Below are 6,829 nucleotides of genomic sequence, written 5' to 3' on the forward strand. Positions count from 1 at the left end.
CACACATCTTATTGAATTCATTCAGGATGGGATCAAACACATTGATGAAGTTACAGCAATGGATGTGATGTATATGGATTTTAGCAAGGTGGTTGATGAGATACCCTAAGATCGGCTCATTCAGAAAATAAGGCGACGTGGGATGTAGGGAAACAGGGAAATCTGTCTGTGTGGATACAGAATTGTCTGACCCAAAGAAGACTGATGGTGGTAGAACATGGAAAGTATTCAGCCTGGAGCTCGGTGACCAGTGGCGTTCTGTAGGAATCGCGTCTGGGCCTGCTGTGCTTTGTGATATTTTAAATGACTTGGATGATAAAGTGAAAGGGTGCCTTAGTAAATTACACAATGTAACAAAGATTGTTAGAGTTATACGTGGTGTGGAGGGCTGTTGTAAATTGCAATTGGACATTGACAGGATGCAGAACTGGGCTGGTACATGACAGATGGATTTCAACCTGGATATGTGTGAAGTGATTCATTTTGGATGGTCGAATTTGAATGCAGAATACAGGGTTAAATTGAGGATTATTGGCAGTGTGGAGGACCATAGGGGTCGTGTGGTCTATGACATAGGACGCTCACAGTTGTCACCCAAGTTGATAAGGTTATTAAGATGTATGGTGTTTCCAATAGCCTGATATTGAGTTTAAGAGTCGCAAGGTTATGCTGCAGCGCCAAAAGGCTCTGATGGGACTACACTTAGAATATTGTGTTCTGTTCTAGTCGCCTCATTACTGGAAAGAAGTTGACGCTTCGAAAAGGGTGCTGAGGAGATTTACCAAGATGCTGCCTAAACTGGAGGGGATGACTTACAAAGTAAAGTTGAGAGAGCTAGGACTTTGCTCGTTGGAACAATGAAGAATGGGATGTGACTTGATAGAGGTGTACAAGATGATGAGAGGCATGCATAGGAATGGTAATCAGAGACTTTCTCGCAGAGTCGAAATGGCTATCTCGAGGGGGCTTAATTTTAAGGTGATTGGAAGAAGGTTTGGGGAGATATCAAAAGTAGTTTTTTTTACTCAGAGTGCTTGGAATGCACTGCCAGCTGTAGTAGAGTTAGCTGCATTAGGTATATTGAAGTGACCATTGGATAAGTGCATGAATGATAGTACAATGAAGGACATGCTACTGATCTTCGAGTAGGATAAAAGTTAGACAGGAAGTCAAGGGTCGCAGGCTCTGCAATGTGCTGTACTGTTCTGTGTTTTCTTGTTTAACCCAGCCTGTGCATTCTTATCAGTTGTTGAATGTGAGGGAGTGATGTATGTGAGATCAGGAAGCTAGGGAGGGCCGTTAGCCCAGATCTTCAAGTTATGTTGTTCATTGTTACATTCACCTGAATGCCATTACAGTATGTGTGATGTCCTATACCAGGCAGTCTCCGCCAAGTTCAGTTATTAACGTGATTCTTGACTTGTCATTTGCTGCTGTTTTCTTCAGGTACACTCTGTTGAGTGACCCACATCTTGATTAGATGTTTGCTAAGTTGCATGAATTGGGTAAAAGATAAGACATCAACTATGATTATTCAACTGAACTATAATCTCTGAAAACAATTAGGTCGATTCTATATTTATGGAACTATAATATAAACTCTTGTCAAGATTTTACAACACAGAAATAAAGAATGCACATTTTATTTTCTATCGAATAAAGAACATGGATGTAACTCTTTTGGCGATCAGAATTACACACACAATGTCAGGATTCAAAACGATGCATTGTCACTCCAACATTTTGAAAATGGTTGACTTCTGAATAACTACATATTCAGAATGAGCAAACAATTGAACAATCAAATTGAATTAGCGTTCTTATACATTTATAAATAACCAATCTGTTTAATTTCTCACTGAAATGTACAAGCTTCAGCTATTTGTCAGTGAATTAGAAATGGCTACAGTTCGACATGCTCTGTGAATATTAAACTAAAGAAATGATTTGTGCTATCAAATTTTAGTGAACAGTAATTTGAAACGTTTAACTTTTAGAAAGAAGTTTATTTAATTTGAAATGTAGACAGTGAAAAAAACGATGAACATATTAATGTATGAGTGAAAAATCAAACCTTTTCAAAGAGATTTGTGCCAAAGCAATGACAGACTTGTTTGAGTAATTGGAATACAACATTTAAAATATTCATATTCTGACAATATAGTGAAGCTGGCCTTGCAATACTTGCATTTTAAATGCTTATGCTGCACTAAACAGTCAGATATTCGTGAGCATTTACAATGGGAAATAATCGGATACTGACTTTTATTCACATCAGACACATGATAGAGTGCAAAACTTAAAGTACAGGTGGAGGCCATTGGCCACTGTGTGTGCATCAGCTCCAGGAATGTCTCCCAAGCCCCTCCCATTTGTCAGCCCTATCTCGGCAGCCTGTTAATTTCATATTTCCAAATACATGTCCAGTTCTTTTGTTTAATGTTCAACCGCAACCTTCCCAGGCAGTCCATTCCAAATCCTAATAACTGTCTCAATAAAGAAGTTTCTCCTTATCTCATTCCTAACTATTTTGCTGGCAAACTTGAAATTAGAACTCCTTGATGTGTAATGCCAACTAACGGAAACAGAGTATTCCTGTTTTACTCTATAACATTTTTTTAGACGTTTGAGCACCGCAATTAGTTCACATCTTTGTCTGTTCTGCACAAGGAAGAATAAGCCTTGCAAGAACTGTAGCAGGCACTACATCAGAAAAACAGGCAGAAAACTAGCCACCTGGATACATGAACAACAGTTAACCAGAAAAAAAGACATGACCCACTATCAGTAGTATCTTACATACAGATGAGGAAGTATAAGGTTTAGACTGGTCAATGTTTGTGAGACGATTTGTAGCTCGGGTGCTCGTTGTTGTGGTTCTGTTCGCCGAGCTGGGAATTTGTGTTGCAGACGTTTCGCCCCCTGTCTAGGTGACATCCTCAGGGCTTAGGAGCCTCCTGTGAAGCTCTTCTGTGATGTTTCCTCCGGCATTTATAGTGGTTTGAATCTGCCGCTTCCGGTTGTCAGTTCCAGCTGCCCGTTGCACTGATCGGTATATTGGGTCCAGGTCGATGTGCTTATTGATTGAATCTGTGGATGAGTGTCATGCTTCTTGGAATTCCCTGGCTGTTCTCTGTTTGGCTAGTCCTATAATAGCAGTGTTCTCCCAGTCTAAATCATGTTGCTTGTCATCTGCGTGAGAGGCTACTAAGGATAGCTAGTCGTGTTCTTTCGTTGCTAGTTGGTGTTCATGGATGTGGATCGTTAGCTGTCTTCCTGTTTGTCCTATGTAGTGTTTTCTGCGGTCTTTGCATGAGATTTTGTACACTACATTGGTTTTGCTCATGTTGGGTATCAAGTCCTTCTTTCTGGTGAGTTGTTGTCTGAGAGTGGCTGTTGGTTTGTGTGCTGTTATGAGTCCTAGTGGTCGCAGTAGTCTGGCTGTCAGTTCGGAAATGCTCTTGATGCATGGTAGTGTGGCTAGTCCTTTGGGTTGTGGCATGTACTCGTTCCATTGTCTTTCTCTTCGGCATCTGTTGATGAAATTGCGGGGTATACGTTTTTGGCGAATACATTGTATAGGTGTTCTTCTTCCTGTTTTTTCAGTTCTGGTGTACTGCAGTGTGTTGTAGCCTTTTCAATAGTGTCTTGATGCAACTTCTTTTGTGTCTGTTGGGGCGGTTGCTTTCGTAGTTCAGGACTTGATCTGTGTGTGTGGCTTTCCTGTAAACCTTTGTGCTGAATTCTCCGTTCGGTATTTTCTGTACCATCACGTCTAGGAATGGGAATTTAGACTGGGTCTGCACATCCATCTAGAAGAAGCCATATAGGGACACGCGCGAGAATTCCTAGAAGAATAGCATTCCAACCTGAACTCTATCAACAAACACATCGATTTTGATTCCTTCTAATACTTTCTGACAAAAAGTACCGGACATAAAATCATCAATACTGGAAATTACATCACTGACTCAAAGAAACCTAAACACATAAATAACAACCATGACATAACAGCAGCACTTCACCAGAGACTCACTGATAATGTTCCCTCGTACAGTGATGTACCATCTGAAAATGAACCCTGCAGCTCAGCGAGCAAACTGACATCCAGAAGAAGTGCAATTTCTCTCATCCTCTCTTTAACTACATACTCCATTCCACTTGTCATTCCGATTACTTTAACGTTATTTGTATTCTTCTGTAAAGTAATATAATGTCTTTCTGTGTGTGTTTGAATGTGTCTACATGTTTGAAAGAGAGTGTGTGAGAGAGAGAGAGAGAGATAGAGAGAGAGAGAGAAAAAATCATCCCCTGTAATCTCTGGATTACTCCCCGTGCCATGTGGAAAAGAGGGAAGGATGAGGAAGACAGTAAAGCTTAACATTTTGTTAAAAATCTAGTTCAGAGGTGAGGGTTCCAGATTTTTGAAACATTGGGATCTCTTCCAGGACAGACGGGGACCTGTACAAAGAATAGAGGTTATACCTTAACTGGACAAGCACCGACATCCTTGTGGGGAGGTGTACTAGTCTAAGTCAGATGGATTTGAATAAACCAGGAGAGTGAGACCCAAAGCAGAAGATCAGGAAGTGAGGAGAAGGTAGAGGTGACTAAGACATCAGGCACGGCCAGTCTAATGACTATGCCGAGAGAAGGAATCAGTGAGTTGGGAATTGGAATAAATTATCGAGATGAGGCGCAGGTTTTTCAGAGATTATCAAGTAAGGGTGGAGAGTGTGGGGGATGTGAGCGAGTGAGGTGTGTGAGATCAGGGAGACAGTGCACAAGAAAATGTTAAAGGGGAAAGAAGTTGGGCTTGGGAATTCTGTGATAAACAACTGGCAGCAAAACATGGGAAAACTTGCTGTTTGTCAAAGTGAATACCTGGGAAAGAATTGTTTATCCTTCAGATAAATTCACACTTATTGATAGAGTTCTGTGTTATAATGGAGGAAAGTCTGTGTTCATATGATTGCTGTAGCTTTAATAATGGTGGCAAACAGCTAGAATAGTGTCAGTTCTGTTGTTGGACAATGCTTTCACCGAGCATATTAATTACACTGGATGTTCACAGAGATGGCTGGACTGCCTTTGGTTGAGTGAGTGCTGGAGTTGCATGAGATGATGCTGGTTTGTAATATATCCACTTACTGAGTACAGTCAAAGGAACAAAGCAGCAACTGCTATTGTTTATTGTTTCAGAATACACCAGAATGTTCATGGTTGCCACTGCAGAGAATCATGCAATGAAATCTCGGCCTATCACGTCTGTGCCAGCAAGTGCATATCCGAAGACATTTTGAACGTTTGTGAGTTTACCTGCCTCAACGACACACCTAGACAACGCATTCTAGATTCATACCATCTTTTCAGTTCTAAACACATTCCACAAATCCTCTCTTAATCCCTTGACGTTCACTTTAAAAGTGTGTCCCTTTGTTTTTGATCCTTTGACTAAGGAAAACAGCTGCTGTCTGTCAATCCTCTCCATACCCCTTTTGCTCTTGTACACCTGTACCAGGTTCCCTCGTCCACCTTCCCCGCTGCAAAGGAAAAACGAGCAAATTTAGCCCTCCTCTTTCATACTCACTTTTGAGGACTCACTTATCTTGCTACTTCTGACTTGCATCTTCCCAATTTATCGGTGTTAAATTTCATCAGGCCATTGATCTGGATTTCTGAATAATTTGTTTCAATCCTTCTGTAGCCTAACACTTTCCTCCTGACTGAGACCCAACCAGCTCATTTTTGTGTCATCCACAACATTGGTCATCATTCCACTGCTCCCCAACTTCCACATTCTCACAATCGGCATTTCTGAATATCACAAACAAACCGTGATTTCCTTCCTGTTCTCCAGATGTTAGTCAGAGGATGACTTGACAATTCCAGTCTCTTGATTTTCCTAGTTTGGTGAATTTGCGTGATGTAGTTAACACATTTTATGAGGGAACCCCAAATAGTATTTTCGACACAGAGTTGTATTCCCCTTTTACACTGTGCTTCTCCACATGTTTTATTTATAGGCATTGTAAATAATTTAGGATAATCTAGGGTTTGGCACCTTGCAATGGAACATTAGCATTTTGTGTGGCACTGTTCTTTGTAACATTCCCTGCAATAGCCATAGCTGAAGAATGTTTTCATCTGTAGGATGGACATGGACAAACATTTAAATCAGCGAGACTGATGAGGATAAATATTCAATGAAGTTCTATGTTAGGGACAAACTGCAGAAGATCAAATCATATTCTCATATCCACCTTGAATGGGAAGCAAATATATACTGTGAAATAATCAAAAATATTGAATCACCACAGTAGGGGAGAAAGAAACATGTCGTCTGCACTTGATGGAAATATAGAAATATATTGTACATGTCCAACCTGAACAAGAATCAAGTGATAGAAGAGAAAGTACAAGGAATCCTTTCTACATTTTGAATGGAATCCAGATCCCGATTTTCTTGTACAGTGATGTTTTCTCATCCAATCTCACTTCCTCAAAAACAAGTTTTTCCCTATCACTAAAACTTCATCTGCCGGTTTTCCTCCTCCGTCCTACTCTTTTCTTACACTCCTACTCCCCTTGCACTACGCCTTCTGGTGCTACATTCTCTTCAACTGATGATCTCCCTTCACACTCTTCTTTTGCCACTCCCACTGTAAGTTACACCCATTCCCAATTACTCCCAATTTCTCTGGCCATCCCTTCCCCTCATTGCTTACCAAGTGGGATGATGGGAGCCGTTGGCTTCTGGGCTGCTATTGGTCATCGGTGAATGATGAGTTCGAGATGATCAATGTCCAATAGGAACAGACAATAGTGT

The sequence above is a fragment of the Chiloscyllium plagiosum genome, unplaced genomic scaffold (assembly GCF_037043375.1).
Source record: "Chiloscyllium plagiosum isolate Xiang-an unplaced genomic scaffold, Cpla_swu_hap1 HiC_scaffold_47, whole genome shotgun sequence".
Taxonomy (NCBI): Eukaryota; Metazoa; Chordata; class Chondrichthyes; order Orectolobiformes; family Hemiscylliidae; genus Chiloscyllium; species Chiloscyllium plagiosum.